The 17,809-nt window shown below is 43.2% G+C and overlaps 1 protein-coding gene and 1 long non-coding RNA gene across 2 annotated transcripts in view; both read left to right on the top strand.

The window, feature by feature from the left end:
- Positions 1–17,809, top strand: part of fras1 (Fraser extracellular matrix complex subunit 1) — a 786,018-nt gene that overhangs the window by 561,465 nt on the left and 206,744 nt on the right. The gene's annotated exons all lie outside the window — the stretch shown is intronic.
- LOC117511204 lies at positions 4,543–15,912 on the top strand. The gene is made up of 3 exons (XR_004560910.1): positions 4,543–4,642; positions 14,034–14,036; positions 15,903–15,912. It is a non-coding gene; the product is annotated as an uncharacterized LOC117511204 (long non-coding RNA).

Below are 17,809 nucleotides of genomic sequence, written 5' to 3'. Positions count from 1 at the left end.
TGGCAGAGAGTTCCACTTCATGCCAATCACAGAGCCAGCCCTACTGATCAGTTTGTCCAGCCTGAATGTGACCTACTTGAATGTGCTTCCCAAAGTCAATAACCAGCTCCTTTGTCTTTGAGGTATTGAGCTGTAGATGGTTTGTGTGGCACCAGGCACCAGAGTCCTTCACTAGGCTCCTGCACTTCTCTCTGTCATCCCTGATGCATCCAACAATGGCTGTGTCATCTGTAGGGATGGTGCCTGGTTTCCTCCAAAACATGATGCCTGGCATTCACACCAAAGAGTTCAATCTTTGTCTCAGACCAGAGAATTTTGTTTCTCATGGTCTGAGAGTCCTTCAGGTGCCTTTTGGCCAACTCCAGGTGGGCTGCCATGTGCCTTATACTAAGGAGTGGCTTCTGTCTGGCCACTCTACCATACAGGCCTGATTGGTGGATTGCTACAGAGATGGTTGTCCTTCTGGTAGGTTCTCCTCTCTCCACAGAGGAATGCTGGAGCTCTTAGTCACCTCCCTGACTACGGCCCTTCTTCCTGATTGCTCAGTTTAGACGAGTGGTCAGCTCTAGGAAGAGTCGTGGATCTGAACTTCTTCTATTTACAGATGATGGAGGCCACTGTGCTCATTGGGGCCTTCAAAGCAGCAGAAATGTTTCTGTACCCTTCCCCAGATTTGTGCCTTGAGACAATCCTGTCTCTGAGGTCTACAGACAATTCCTTTGACTTCATGCTTGGTTTATGCTCTGACATTCACTGACAACTGCAGGACCTTATATGTAGACAGGTGTGTGTCTTTCCAAATCATGTCCAGTCAGCTGAATATACCCCAGGTGGACTACAATTAAGCTGTAGAAACATCTTAAGTATGATCAGTGGAAACAGGATCCACCTGAGCTCAGTTTTGAGCTTCATGGCAAAGACTGTTAATACTTTTATTATACGGTATGTGATTTTGCCAACTTCTGGTTGGCCCATTCGCCACTTGGTGAGCTGTACCACATGCCGAGTTGACCGCTGGTGGAGCTGAGTACACCTCACATGCAGCGTAGCGCTAGCCAATTGAGCGACGCCTTCTATCGATAATGACCAATCAGATAACACGATACAACGCCTACTTTGGCCCGCTTCGAGTTGTGTTGTGCGTCGTCATGACAACGCCGTGTACACAATGCAGTAAAAACTAAGAGCACAGAAAAAAAAAAACACTGCTGGCTGCAGCGGCTCCTCTGTCTTCTCTTACAAATGTCTTTAAATACAGTCCATAAAAGTCCTGCTCACAGACTGATTGACAGAGACAGGACATGTCAACGTTCAGTAAAAAGTCCGGACTTCTCTGGTCCACTCACGGACGATTCCTTCATGTGCGCACATGTGAACAATTAAAAGAAAAAAAGGCTGCCTGCGCTCCTCGCTCTCCGCAAACTCTCTCATCACTGTGTTAAAGAAAAAGGACATAAGTCCTGCTCACAGACTGATTGCCAGAGACAGGACATGTCCACATCAAGTATAACTCCAGACATCTCCACATTTACTCACAGACATGGACCTGGTCAGGTCCAGGTCCATGTCTGACCTGACCAGGTCCGCATAATTACGGGTACACCTCATCAAAAGTCTATAATATACGAGGTCTATTAGAAAAGTATCCGACCTTATTATTTTTTTCAAAAACCAAATGGATTTGAATCATGTGTGATTGCGTCAGACAAGCTTGAACCCTTGTGCGCATGCGTGAGTTTTTCCACGCCTGTCGGTTGCGTCATTCACCTGTGAGCAGGCTTTGAGTGAGGAGTGGTCCAGCCCCCTCGGCGGATTTTCATTGTCAGGAAATGGCGGAATGATTTGGGCTTTTTTTCCATCAGAATTTTTTCAGAAACTGTTAGACTGGCAGCTGGAAACCATTCGAAAAATTTATTTGGCTTTCGGTGAAAGTTTTATGGGCTTCACAGAGAATAAGGACTGTTACTACAGCTTTAAGGACGCTCGGCGCACCGTGCTCCGTGCCGCCATCGAGAGCCACAAACCACCGGAACATTTCTAAACGGATGGCTCTGTGGATCCGAGACCGTCGTGTGCACTTTTTCTGGTTATCACAAGAGCTGGACATCAGCCATTTTCCAGCAGATTTCACTTTTAACAAGAGATTTTGTCATGGAAAGCCGAGCGGAGGCTTCGCGCGTCACGACCGATTTGCTGATGGAGCGAGACAAAGGAACACCTCCATTTTGGTCTCACAGGACGGCTTTGAGATGGCGTTCAGACAGCTGTCGGTGGTTTTTCCATCGAGTGATTATCCGAGAAATTGTGGATGTTGGCCAGGACATGCCAGAACATGTCCTGTGAGGCTTCCTCACGGCGTTGCTTTGCGCCATGTGGCACCGCCGCAACACGCGGAATTCCTCCGCACGTCTGTCTCAATGTGCAGAAAAAGTGCTGATGTCCACGTCTTTTCACAATTCCTGTGCTAGTCAGACGACGTCCCGGATAAAGCACAGCGTCCAGTTTGGAAATGAACGGCACATTCCACTGTTACAGGAGTTTTTGTAATGGAAAGAGGAGCGGAGGCTTCGCGCATCGCGGTGATGCCGCATGGTGCACAGCAACTAATAATAACTAATAACAAAGTAAACTAATTTACCAGTCAAACAGCATCTAACAGGGAGGTTCAGAACAGAAAAATAATAATTATCAAGCAGTTATTAAATGGACTGCATTTATATAGCGCTTTTCTATCTGCATCAGACGCTCAAAGTGCTTTACAAATAATGCCTCACATTCACCCGGATGTCAGGGTGCCGCCATACAATGCGCTCACTACACACAGGGAATAATAGGGGATTAAAGACCTTGCCCAAGGGCTTAGTGATTTTCCAGTCAGGCTGGGATTTGAACCGAGGATCTTCTGGTCTCAAGCCCAACGCCTTAACCACTAGACCATCACCTCCCCAACTTTGTGAGAGCCCAAATGCACAGTTTGGCTCATTGGCAGAATTAAGGCAGTAAAACTTCAGGCCTTTGAACAGAACAGGCTGCTACATTTTAAAATGAATAACGTTATAAACAGTAACTGTGCACATAAACCTTACATGTAAACCATAATCCCTTGTAGCTCCGCACTCACGTTCACCTGTATGAGGCTCCCGTTAGAGACGTTGCTGTCAGTTTTTCCTGGAGGAATGGAAAGCCTAGATTATCTGGCGCTCCATTATGATGAGTCCTCCTTTAATTTTTCACCTGAAGGTCCAAAATCTCGAGCATCTTCTGGATCCGTGAAAAACCTCTCTGACCCGTTGTTTGACACCCGTATTTTCGCTGGATAAAGAAGTCTAAATCTGAGCCTGGGTTGTCAAGTAAACATCTTCCTGACTGGAGTAAATGCAGCCCAGCATCTTACCACTTCAGGTGGGAGGTCTCTGAAGATTTGGATCCATTGTCCCTGATACGTCACATCTTTGGAGAACATTGCCTTCTGAATTATGTCTTCATAAGCATGACAGTAATTTATCTTTGCAATGTGGTGTCGAGGGGGATCGGCTCTGTGAGCTCAGTTTATCATCAAGGTTTAATACCTCCTTAAGCATCTGAGCAACGAAATCCCTCGTTTTTTGGCCACTTCTTTCCTTTATTTAATTCCAGCCACTCTCAAATTTGTCGTTTCGAGTGGCCCTCGAGGTCAAGGCATTTTTCTGAGAGAGTTTCAACTTGCCCAGAGAGTTTCTAACCTGTAGCATGTCCGAAGTGCCGCTAGCAGAGTCCGCTATCTCTTTCAGAGCTTTGCTCTGTGGGTCCATCTGGGCTTTTAGCACTGATATCACTGTGTCATTTTCAGCTTTCAGTGCTGCTATTCCCCCTCTAAATGTAGTGTTAACCTCTGAAATCTCCTCCTCAATCTTTTTAAAAATCTCAGACTTGGCGAATGTTAGCTCTGAGTGGAGTTCAGAGCTAACATAAATCCTATCTATAGCCTCCAGCACATTGCTATTGTCGGCTCTCAGGGCGGCCCTGCTGGGATTTGTTGCTGAACCCAAATGAACCCCGAGGCTTCATTTGGGCCTGCTTGGTCGTTTAGTCCACCTTTGTATTGATCTTTTTCAGCATTTTCCACAGTCTTCTTTTCTCTCAGAGAGATCTGGTTACATCTCGATAATTTTCTTAGGTTGTCTTTTGCATGGTTTTGTCAAAGTTTATTCTTAAACTTAAAACCTGCAGAACTACTGGTGAGTGCGTCCTACTTGCTCATCACTCCTCAGCGCCCCCTGTACATGTGATTTCTTAGTTTTCTTTTTTTTACATATAAAAAAATCTCAAAACTTTTTTCACATTGTCATTATGGGATATTGTGTGCAGAATTTTGATTTAGAAAAAAAATGAGTTTTATCCATTTGGGAATAAGGCTGTAACATAACATAATGTGTAAAAAGTGAAGCACTATGAACACTTTCTGGATGCGCTGGAAGCATGTTGGTGAAAAACTTATATCGGCCAACAGATATGTCAGTTGAACTGAACTAAAAATGTCCATGGCAACCTTGTACGAGTCAAGTCTGGGAGCATGCGTCGGTGCTACGCTTTGTGACATCCACAGCACCATGGAACTGCGTTGGGTCCTGGATGGCAACCACCCAGGAAGACAACTGGTCTAGTTTTTTTTGGCCATGTGACCCATTTCTCTCAGCACGGTCCTTCACAAGTTGAGCATGTCCAGTAATGTTTGTTTCAAATTTGCACTGCAGAATGTTATTTGCCTCAGGTGGCAGTGAGAGATAACAACAGTCAAATACACCCAGAAGTGATTTGACCTTGGGGACAGGCTTGGGACTTCGGGGGGCCTCGCGGCACAGGCTGCAGCGATGAGGTTTTGAATATTCTATCATCAAATGCAAAGTGGCAGGAACAGGCAGCGCAGCGGTGAGAAGAATGTGTGTCAGAAGGAAGACTGCAGCCTGCCACTGTTGTTTACGTATATCAGCAGAAAAAAAGAAAAAAAAGTAATGCACTTTCATCTAAAACAAATAGAAACATAATAGTTTTTGTAGTACTGGGCAAAGAAATGAGCAGAGCCCAAATCCAAGCAGTTCCATCCTCAGTTGTTGCCAATTCTGCTGACATGTCCAGTTCAGGACATTCTGCCAGACCTCCACTGAAACCCAAAACGACCTGCTGAACCAAACCAACATGGTGTAAACTGTGACTCTATTAGTCAAGTGAGTTCTTGAGTATTTGACTAGTCCTGCTAAGAGTCTATCAAATCAACACACTCCCAAGCCTCATGCAGAACTGCTTCACTCAGAGTCAGTGAATCCCTGCGGCACGCGCCATGTTTAACGAACCGCCACAGCGGTTTGTGCCTGCGGCGTGAAGCCAGCTTCACTTTCTGGTTGTCACACTGAACTGCAGCCTTTTTATCACGTCTGCTGGTGGCTGTCCCAGGGAGCCTCTCAGCACCGATGCTCAGAAATAATACTCAACACCGCATATTTTTTTATTTAAAGGGTTATTCTGCAGAGGGCTGTACTGTTTGGGGTGTAAGTCACTCCTGTCAAAAATGCCTCTTGAAGAGAGAACAAATATATATAATTCACAGAGTGTAAGTTGCACCTGTTTTTGTATTAGTAGCACTTGAATTTTGGATTTTTGTGCATTGTTTTAATGGACTTTTGTTATTATTGGCACTTATTTTTTGATTATTGGAGCTTATTTTATTATTGCTTTGATTCCTGGGAAAGTCCTGTATAAATAGTTATAATAATAATAATAATCTATACACTAGGAGACAACAGTTTGTGTATATGTCCAACCCAATCTCATGCCATTTCATGATGGCATCACAAAAAGTAAAGTAATCTATGAATAAACTGTATTAATCATGATACCGTCAGGAGTCACATGATGAGGTACTGGGGAATGGTTTCACCGTAGAAGAGCTCCTAAGCCCCGTCAACATTACTTTTTACTCTTTCTCTCTCTGTTTGTGTCTCCATCTGTTTCTGTTTCACTGCTATGCTGATGATACTCAGTTATACATGCCGATAACTGCTGGTAATGGTATTCACATAAAATCCTTAGAAGATTGCCTTGCATCAGTGAGAAGTTGGATGTCTAGAAATTTCCTACTTTTAAACTCTGATAAGACTGAAATGATGGTTCTTGATCCAGTGAGACATCGGCATCAATTTGACCAGTTAACACTTCGCCTAGACTCGTGTGTCACACATCACACTGAGAAAGTGAGGAATTTTGGGGTAATTTTTGATCCTACATTGTCCTTTGACCTCCACATTAGAAATATTATGAGGACTGCTTTCTTCCACCTGCGAAATATAGCAAAGATTCGTCCCATCCTGTCTATGGCTGATGCTGAGACCTTGATCCATGCATTTATCTCTTGTAGATTGGACTACTGCAATGTTCTATTTTCTGGTTTACCGCAGTCCAGCATTAGGGCTCTCCAGTTAGTTCAAAATACTGCAGACAGACTTTTGACATGGAGCAGAAAGTTCGACCACATTACAACCCATTTTGGCATCTCTTCACTGGCTTCCTGTCCCAGTGAGTTCAGATTTTAAGGTTCTGCTACTAGTCTATAAAATTGTTAATGGACTGGCACCTCCCTACCTAGTAGCTGACCTTACCGGCCCGGGCTTTGCATTCTCAGGGTGCAGGACTACTTTGTGTCCCTAGGGTGAATAAGAAGTCTGCGGGTCATAGAGCTTTCTCTTATCGTGCCCCTGTTCTGTGAAATGATCTCCCCGCATCAATAAAACAGTCAGATTCTGTGGAGGCTTTCAAGTCCAGACTTAAGACGCACTTATTTTAACTTTTGTATGGCTAGCATACTGGCATAGCACAGTTCTGCACTTTTACTGTTAATTCATTTTATTAGTTAACAGAGCGGGCCGCAGCCCCAACTTTACCTAAATTCTGGGTCTTTTAGTGAAGCTTAGGGCTAGTGGCCAGTGATCACCTTAGTATCCTGTTTTTCTTGTTGTTTAATGCTGCCAAATTATACTGTATTTCTTGTCTTTCTGATGCCTGATTCTATTTTTTCTGTCTGTTTAAGGTGCAGCTCCGTCCAGAGATGTGTGTGGTATTTGTGCTGGAGACCCTCCTGTCCTGTGCACCAACAGCTTTTCTTGTATATTTGTTTTGTGAATTGTTCTGTAATTTGTGTCTGTAGCATGGCCCAAGCAGAGGGTCACCCCTTTGAGTCTGGTCTGCTTGAGGTTTCTTCCTCAGAGGGAGTTTTTCTTACCACTGCTGCTCTGGGGGTTAGTAAGGTTAGACCTTACTTGTGTGAAAACGCCTTGAGTCAACTCTGTTGTGCTATATAATCAATGTAATGAAATGAAGTGACTGTTTGAGGTGCGGCTCCATCCAGAGATGGGTGTGGTGTCTACTTTGGAAACCCTCCTGTCCTGTGCACCAGCAACATTTCTTCTATATTGTTTCGTTAATTGTTTTGTAATTTGTGTCAGTAGCATGGCCCAAGCAGAGGGTCACCCCTTTGAGTCTGGTCTGCTTGAGGTTTCTTCCTCAGATGGAGTTTTTCCTTACAACTGTCGCCTGTGTGCTTGCTCTGGGGGTTAGTAAGGTTAGACCTTACTTGTGTGAAGCACCTTGACAGCAACTTTTTTGTGATTTGGCGATATATAAATGAAAATAAATTGAAATTTAAAAAATAACTATGTTCTATTTTAGTGCAGTGTTTTATTTTTTGTTATTGATGTATTGTTCTGGAAACAGTGAGGCAAAAATTAGTGTTATGTTTGCATCAAGATGCGTTTACATGCTATGTGGTAGACTCAAAAAATTATGGCAGACAATTTTTCTATTGGATAATAATGGATAAATCAGGTAATAATATTATAACATGGAACATCAGTGGATGTGGCACGCCAGTTTAAAGAAAAAAGGTCCCCAGCTATCTTAAATCTCATAACACGGATATAGTGTTTATACAAGAAACACATTTCGAAAATGAAACGGAAGCCTTAAAGATGAAACAAGAGTGGGTTGGGAAAGTATTTCACAATTCTGTATCCAGCAAAAGCCGTGGTATTATTCTTATCAATAAGAAACTTAGTTTTGTGTTATTACAAGAGTTTAAAGATACAGAGGGGTGGATAATATGTATTCAGGCACTTGTAAATGGTGTAAAAGTTGTACTGTGCAATATATATGCACTGAATAGGGAAGAACCAAACTTTGTTCCTAATATTCTTGATATATTGAGCACTTTTGAAGGCCAGATTGTGCTAGGAGACTTTAATCAGGTTGGAGTGGAATAAGTGGAGGAGTGGAATAAGTGTCAGTTCTCATATTAGAAACAAATCTGCAAAAGTCTATTTAAAGAGGAAATAGGGTTGGTTGACATTTGGAGACTTATACACCCTTCAGAATGGGAGTACACATTTTATTCACGCTCCCACAAAAGTTACTCCCAAATTGATTATTTTCTAATTTCTGGTGTGAGTGTCGAACTGGTGGTAGATTGTGAAATAGGTGTTATCACTCTGACAGGCCATGCCCCAGTGGAGTTGCGTATAGATTTACATGGCGAAAAGAACTGCCGTGGCAGATGGAGATTAAACTCCAGTATATTGCAGGATGAACAATTTGTGGCAACATTAAAAGATGACATCAATTTTTTTATTAGAAGTAAATATTGGGTCTACAGACAGGTTGGTGAGTGTATGGGATGCTCATAAGGCCTTCATCAGGGGTAAATGCTTGGGTTATATCTCTAAAAAACTAAAAGAAGGTAAAGAAAAAAAAATCAAGACCCTGGAAAAATAGATCAGTGACGTAGAAAAACAGTTGGCAGATAAATATGAGAATGGGTTTAAAAGAATATGCCAACTAAAATTCAGCCTTCATCAATTTTACACTAAAAGGCAGCATAAGAGAGAATAATATCCCACCTCCTGTCAAAAGATTGATGGATGACGTCGCAGCCAATCAGAATAGACTATGTCACTAAGCCCCGCCCCTAACACCTCCCCTAATCCCGCTCCATGATGTGTCACAGCCAATCAGAATCGACTGTCACTAAGCCCCGCCCCAACCCCTCCCTAATCCCGCCCTTATGATATGTCACAGCCAATCAGTGTGAGCCCGCCCCTAACCCCTCCCCTAATCCCGCCCCTATGACATCACAGCCAATCAGTGTGAGCCCGCCTCCGGAGTCCCGCCCATCCATAATTAGGTCACACGCAGGGGTCATATCAGCCTAATTTGCATTGAATGCTAGTCTGAGCATGTATGGGCATGTCTGCCCAATTTGCATCGACTGGGGTTCACCCCTTCCATGAGTCTCTGACGCTATAATGTTATATATAAAATAAAGATTTATAAAATGTAATTATTTAATTTAATTCATTAAACAATTGTTTAGTCTGGGAGCCCTGTGGGATTAACCCTTTAAAAAATGGTTCTGACAGAAATGCTCATTGCAGGTGATGTGTGCGTGTGCACACGTGTGTGTGCGTCTCCCTTTAAAGCTGGTGCTGAGGTGGAATATCTCGCTTTTCAAACCGTGATGGCCCGACGTGTTTTAACTTTGCGCTGCATAGCCGAAACTCTGGTAAATATTACAACAGTCTCTAACGATGGAGGAGCGCCAAAGAAGGTAAAATTATACAGAAGTCGTGTTAAACAGCCTCTACCGCTCGACCACCTGGCTGGGGTAGTGAACTTTGAGTCAGGAGCCTGTCTGGGGTATATTTTCAAAGTTTTTACATGTTACCCTCCAGTTTGTTCATCGAGCCCCACACCCCGACTGGAGCGTTATGTCCACCGTGGTCGCTGCTTACTTGAGAGGGGATGTTTTAGCGGATCCTCAGACAATCCGTGCTGAGAACAAAAAACATTTTCAGATTACATGGACCGATTACACCAGCTCTCTGTATAAAGTGACCTTCGATAGATATCCTGTTGGGATACCCACTACTGCCAGGATGACCTTGGAACGCATCCATGGTAATCAGCGGGCCATCGTAGAAGCCCCGGTACTGACATAGGAAAAAATGTTTTCGGCATATAGGGACAGAATCAGCGGGCTTTTTAGGCACTGGCTGGAATATAAAGACATTATCGGAGTCAGAAGAAATCTGACTCCTTTCTTTTGTTAAAGGGAATCTGGCCACTCCCGCCCCGCCCGATTATATATAGTCATCAGCGGGCCAGGATGTGCTACCATTCGACAACTGACATCATGACTCAAGCTTTTACATCAGCTCATATTTCTCCAACGAATTTTTGAAAACAACGAAACTGGCCGTCATCCATCTGTTGGCTGGAATGATTGCGAATTGTAGAAAGGAACTCTGTTACGGCTGTCAGGTCGAGCATCCGAGTCAGACGCAGCACGAATGCCTGGAAGAGGTATCTGAATTCCAATCAATTTCCATCGTCTGATAAAAAGCCTCTGGACGGAACGGTTTATTCCTGCAGTGCTCAAATTGCTGGAGAGCCATTACATATTTCCCTCACTGGCAAGAGTCCAGGGTGTGGCTGAAAACATCTTGAACGAGCTGAAACACTGTGATAATTTTGGTGGAGTGTTGAAGCAGATATCCAGCTGTTGGAGCATGAAAATCCCACTCACATTCGTGAAATGGAGGATGTCTGGCACAGCCTGATCTGATTGTCACCTGCAGAGCTTTTTGTATATATATATATATATATATATATATATCTGTGTCAACATTCAATATATCTGTGTCAACATTCAATTTATCATGGGAAATTATCTGATTAATCTGTGTCGAGGTGTAAGGGATCGTTATGTCATTCGTGAACTGTCGCATCTTTTAAATCAGGCTGTCACACGCAGGCTGAACAATATTACAATGTCTTCTGTATTGGAAAGGGTGCTGGACTCTGTTAAAAATCAGGCCGCTCCAGAGTTTTGGGAGGAAAACATACTAAGAACCGTTTCGCAATAGCGGTTACTCTGCCTACATTGTCTTACGCAGGATTTCCGTTATGGTTACTGACAAATTTCCTCGATTTAATCCCTACCACCTCTTTACACTGTACGCATTTATCATGGACGTCCTTTGTCACAGTGTAAGACAACAACTCCTGGAGAGATCTGAAGTCCTGACCGTCCTACAGAAACTTAATACAGCTATTTGTCTGAATAATGGCGGGGATGTTTTACACCGAACCCTGGAGGTGATTAAATAGTAACTTCTTTTCTGTATTGTTTTGTTTTTTAAATGAATGATAAAAATGTGTAAAACAATCATTTCTGTTTTTTAAGTTGCGTGTGTTTGTAATAAAATAAATAAATAAAATGATATATATATAAACCAGGATTGCCTGTTTTTTTTTGTCATTCACATACTTGATCCCTTACATAATGGCTGAAGAAAGATTGATGAGAAATGTGTATTATGACCCTTCAAATCCTGGAAGCTTCTGCGGTGTGGAACGCTTACAGAAGGCTATCAAATCCGAATCCGGGGTTGAACCCTCCAGGAAAGATGTGGAGTATTCTTGTCCGGGGAAGATGCTTTCACTTTACATAACCCGCAAGGATGAATTTTATCACAGCCCCCATGAAACAATTCCAGGCTGATCTCTGTGATATGCAGGCTTATCAGCTCATAACGATGACTGTAAGTATCTCTTAACAGTCATAGACATTTTCAAAAAAGCATATGCCAGGCTTTTCAAAACGAAAACAGGTCGTGAGGTCTCAAACGCTTTTGCCACCGTTTTACAAGAAAGCGGAGTCCCACAGAAGTTGCAGACTGATGCTGGGAAAGAATTTTTCAACAAGTTTTTTTCAGCCCTCATGAAAATAACAGCATAAAACATTTTGCAACTGCCAGCGATCTGAAGGCCTCAGTCGTTGAACGCTTTAATCGGACACTAAAAACCAAGATGAGGTTTTTTACTGCAAACAATATACGTCGTTACATCGACGTGCTGCAGGATCTGCTTAAAGCCTATAATGCATCTTATCATAAAGCATTAAGATGAGTCCGAATGAGGTTAATGCTCAAAATGTCGATCAAGTGTTTCAAAATTTGTATGGGACTTTTCCCCTACGCACAAGGCCTATGAAGTTTAAATATAAGGTTGGTGATGTAGTCAGGATCTCCAAGCTCAGGAGAGTGTTGTGAAAGTGTGGTGACACGGACCCACAACAGGGGGCGTAAATGAACGGACAATGGAGGAAGTCAAATATGAACACTTTACTGTTGTGAATAGCACAACTCAACACAGCAGATTACAGAATATGTACAAAAATCAATTAACAAAGGTGTCGTGTGGGCAGGCTCGAGGACAGAAGACGTCTGTCCTGAGAAGAATCGGAACAAGATCCGAGTCCCCAGGTGGCCACCGCTCCCGCGTGTCGGATCTGGTACTGCTGGCGAGGAGCAGAAACAATCAGATGTGGACGTATGAACACCCAGTAACACTTATGGTGGATATTCCACCTCCACCTCTCATTCAGAAAGCTGGCACGTGTACTTATCAAACGTTGGGGTGAGAAGGCGTCAGTCCCAACTCAGCCTCAGCTACAAGCACTCACAGAAACACAGCTGCAAAAGTAGCACAAGCAAAAATATTGTCTGTAACGGACAATCACAACAGCTGAGAATTTACCTCCTTAGGTAGATGATTATCTCGGCAACGAGGTGGAGATGACGTCCGGTCTTTATGGAGTGAGATGATGAAGTGTAGATGGGTGACAGCTGTCACCCCCGGCTGTGTCCGTGGCGGCACCGCCCTCTCGTGCCTGAAGCCCGCACTTCAGGCAGGGGCGCCCTCTGGTGGTGGGCCAGCAGTACCTCCTCTTCTGGCGGTCCCACACAACAGGGAGTTTTTGATAAAAAATATCAACTGAGTTTACAGATGAAATGTTCATAGTGTCAGAATGTATTCCACGTTTCCCACCTGTGTATAAATTAACGGAGTACGACGGCGAGATCATTGAAGGTTCATTTTATGAACCAGAATTGCAGAAGGTTAAAAATATGAAAAGACAAACTGTAATCAGGTTCAAGAAATTATTCGTGAACGTTTTACCAAGGGGAAGAAATTTGTATTTGTCAGGTGGAAGAACTGGCCTGAGAAATTTAACTCCTGGGTTCCTGCAGACCAACTAATGGCCATAGAAATGTGACGACGTCTATCTTCAACTGGCATATGAAAAATGGATCAGACCTGAGGATTTTAATTGACTCTGCCTTCAAATGCCAGCCTAAAAATATTCTCGGATAATACGATTTCGTGCTACCAGGTGGGACTTGGCTCAACACCTGGATTTAGAGGGAGAGTGGGTTGTGGCACTGACAGAGATTTCTTATCCCACACTTGGTTAAATATTCCGGAAAAGCATTGCTCTACGTTTCAGATGAAAAAAAAATTACAGGTCCTCCGTCCAAGAACAAAATCTCCATTCACGTCGACTTCTTTTGAGGCAGGATATTATGACACCTTTGACCTTATTGCAACGCAGGTAAACTCTCGTTTGAAGAATATAGATCGAAAGATCTCTTTATAATATGACGATATTCAAATAATTTTGTGTGGGAAGGAGACGGTACCTGCCACATACATTTTGAAACCCCAACGGCGTACATGCTGGGGTTACAGCCTGATAAGTGGTTGAGATGCGGTGGGTTATATCATTTTTTCTGTTACACAGACATTGTTCAGCTCAGACGGTGGGTGACAGTTTTGCTCCTCTGCTCCGCTGTTTCGAGATCCAAGGGAAGTTTGGAGAAATTATCACGCAAAGATTCAACCCTGCTTATTGTATTCCATTTTCTAAAAGACATGTTGAAAAGATACGCATAGAGATTCATACAGATCAAGATGAACCTGTTAAAATTCACATATGGGAAAGTGATTGTCATGTTACACTTTAAAACCGACGGGTTAAAAAAAAAAAATGCAACCTGATGTTTATAGATTCGTTCCTTATTATGAAATTCAGGTCAGTCACGGCTTTTTCCAGCGTCCCCGTTATGTACGGGAAAGGTTTGGGTAACATATTTTCAAAATTATTCAAGTTCGTCACACCTTTATTTAAACAAGATACGCGCTTACCAAACCTCACCTGAAAAATGCCGCCAAAAATATCCCATCCAATGTGGTGAGGCCGTGTGGTATGAAAGGTGTCCTGTCCTCAGGAGCCGGTGTGCAGGAAGGATCCGAGAACATGGTACTCCTCGCGACGCCCCAGGAAACACCCTCCCGGGAAACGCATAGGCAGGGGGTAAAAAACGAAGAGTCTCGCACAAACTGAGACAGTCCGACGGAATGGCAAGAAGAGAAGACCGTCTCGTAATATTTTTTCTTAAGGATGAGCCTGTTAACGATATAATTCATCCGAGTGCGCCATGAGCGAGCTAGACCTGTTTACCGTCCCAGCGACACAATTCTTGATAGAGGATAGTCAGTATGTGGAATTAACTCCAATATCGGCGCTGATTGACACCGGGCCAATCAAGACGGAGACGGAGAAAGATACCTGGATTTAAATAACACGCTGATTCATCTCCGGGTGAAAATTACAAATGCTGATGGGAGTAATCTGGCTGCTAACGCCAGTGTGGGGCTAATAAATTACCCCTGAAAACAATTTTTTCACAGGTCGATGTCACTCTGGGTGACAGGTTAATTCTGCAGTCCAGTACCACACATCCTTACAGGGCTATGATTGAAACATTACTGAACTTCTCAGCTGAATCACTCAAATCTCAGTTCACAGCAGGCCTTTTTTTTCCAAAGACATGATGGCTGATGATGGGCCCAACACAGGTCTGGTGAGCAGAGCGCGCCTCACCGCTCGGTCAAGAGAAATCCACCTGCTTGGTCCGTTACACGCAAACATCTTTTTCTGCGAGAGGTCGTTGTTAAATAATGTGACCTTAGAGTTAAGCTGATTCGTGCAGGTAACGCTTTCAGCCTGATGTGTGTGCTGATAACAGCACTTTTAAGTTAAACATCCTGGGAGCGTCTCTTTTTGTTAAAAAAGTTTCAGTCTCCCCAGCAGGTCATCTCAGCCACAATGCAGCGTTATTGAAAGGGAACGCCTTGTATCCGTTATCACGGATTAATGTGAAAACCTGTTATCCCTCACAATTCCAGAATTTGCAATCAGGAAAATCTGTTTCTGGGGGTCATGCCGAAATACGTCGTCCTGGGTATGGTGAACCACAATGCTTTCAGCGGAAAAGGGATTGATCCCGGTTTAACTTCCGAAACTACGATGTGGAATATCTGGCTCTAAGACAAAATGGGAGACCGGTGCCTTCTAAGCCCTTCCAACCGCAATTTAACAACGGGATCTCTGTCAGAGAGTTTTATCATTTGTACACAACCACAGGGAGACATTTGAAGGATCTTCCTCTCTGTATAACTCGTGACGATTTCCCACTGGGATACACCTTGTACGCCTTTAACCTGAGTCCGGAGGAGGATACGGGGGCATTGTCACTGGTTTCTACTGGCAGTCTAAGGCTGGAAATGCGTTTCAGAGTGGCGACCCTGCATACGATAACATAGTTGTCTACGCGTGCTACGACTCCATTCTGGAAATTAATTCCAAACGGCAAGTGTTGGTCAATTTTTACTGAATCATGAACACCCTCGAGTTGGAGGCCATGATAAGGCGTTTAGCAGGAAACATTTTCAGAGGTGTGTGGGCCTGTGATGAATTAGATCCCATCAAAGCGAAACAGCCTGCTTTTTCATAGTAAATACCCACCGAGGCATTTACCGGGTGAACATTGGGTGGCAATCACTGTTGAAAAAGATGGTGGGGCTACTTTTTTTTATTCCTTCGGATTTAGCCGGACTTCAACTTGTACCCAAAGGTATCCTACAGTATTGAAAAATCAACACGGGATTACAAGCTTCTCTATCATAATAGACAGCCACAACACTGTCAGCTGTGTGTGAGGGAAACTGTCTTTTATCTAAAAGACCCTGCGGGCTGTCCTACAAAAGATATACTGTCTTTATCCCTGCAACACTGTTAAGAACGACGATATGGTTTTTGAATTTGTGAAGGAATATCAGCAATGTACCAGAACAGGCTGTAAGAGCTTGTGTAACCAGGTTCATGTTGTTTTCATGCATTTAAAACCTGTACAATTTATACTGAATGAAATCGCTGTAGACTGTACTTTTGTAAAGATTTTTATTGTGGTGATAAAACATGCTGTATAACAATTATATATTAAATAAATGATTCGTAAATACAAGGTCTGCTTCTTTTTTGAAAAAACTGATCTTTCATGCTAGTGTCACCGGCTCTGACGCCTGGGTATCTCTGACCATGTTGCTGATTTGGTTAGCCTCAGAAAGCAGTGTTTATGCGGGAAATTCTTCCCAAATGATCAGCTTCACCTTTCTTTTCTTCTTGGGGGGATTTGGTTGCAAGTAGTGACTCATCCGGTGATATACTTTGGCTTTTTTAAAATTTCTACAGTTCTTCACAGGCTGCAGGGTTTGAAATGCAGGTCACAGGAATATTGTATTCATTCAAAACAGTAAGAAAAAATGGCCCCAGCCTGTTGGAGGGTTGGATTTTTTTGAAGGAAGAGCTGAGATATTCATGAGATCGATTGCATGGGAACCCTTAACAGCCCGCCCATTATAAATAAATTCACCCGATGCGGTCCAAGTAGCATTACCTGTGGAATCTTCCTCATAATATACTCTGTTCTTATGGTCTCTATCACCTCCCTCACGGTACCCATGAACTCCTCTCTTCGGTGTAATAATGGACTCCTTTTCAGAGGGTGAAACATGTGCCTGCTTTTCATTCTCCCCCTGCCTGATAAGCATTAAATAACGCTGCAGGAGACCCTCGTATTTTTAATTCTCATAAGGACTCTGTCCATCCTCGGCTATAACTGCCCTCATTTTAAAATCCAAATCATTTTCAGCGGACTGTCTGATGTCTGCACCACCAGGATTCAACCATTGCGTATTTGAGGTCATCTGTTCAAGTTGCTGGGGCGTTAACAGGAACATCTTCTGAGTCGATTTTGATGTCATTCCTCGGAGTTGAGTAATAATCGGCAGTGCAGCAGCCAGTAATGGCAACAAGAATCCTCCAGTCTGTATAAGACTCCTGCGTTACTCTTTTAAGCTGGTCTTTTAGCCACCAAAGCCGTAAAGCTTTTCTCCTTTTCAGGGTGCTGAATTGTCTCCTGTTCAGGACGATATTACCCTTTAAAATTCAGAGCAATCTCAGATAAGGCACGCAGAAGGTCGAGTCGCCATTCCTCAAAATGTCTTGATGCTGAGCTGGCTGGCTTTGATTAAGTTAAGAATGTCGGCGTTCCTTTTTAAAAGTGAGCTCATAGCTTTAAAAGTGCTGGATTTTGCAATATAAACAGCTGACCACTGATTTTGCAACAACCCCGTTCTCAGTCTAAACCTATCTGAGCAGTTTTGTGTACAGTCCAGGAATAAATATCCATATGGTTCACTGGTTGCGTCTTCTAAGCTGTCCAAAAAAATAGTTTTTTTGGAGGGGAACATTTGTTGAGCTAAAATATTAATCTGCAGCTTATCACGTGGGTTTTTAAAGAGCACCATATAGCTTGTGTTGAGACTGATTGTTCTGCTGTATTTCCCCTGATGAAACACATTCTGAGTTATTAAAATTATTGACATATTCCTATGGTGTCTGTACTGTGTAAATACTCTCACAACTCCGGGGTCATCAGCTGCCTGAAAAATGAGATCGTCCAATATTATCAGGTGAGACTGACCAAAAGGAAAAAGGCTTTCGTCTTCAAAAGAATCAGGCAGACCTTGCACAAATTTA

Source organism: Thalassophryne amazonica, chromosome 5, assembly GCF_902500255.1.
Source record: "Thalassophryne amazonica chromosome 5, fThaAma1.1, whole genome shotgun sequence".
NCBI classification, from domain to species: domain Eukaryota; kingdom Metazoa; phylum Chordata; class Actinopteri; order Batrachoidiformes; family Batrachoididae; genus Thalassophryne; species Thalassophryne amazonica.
Note: the sequence above shows the minus strand (reverse complement) of the source record. Positions and strands in the feature narration are given on the sequence as shown.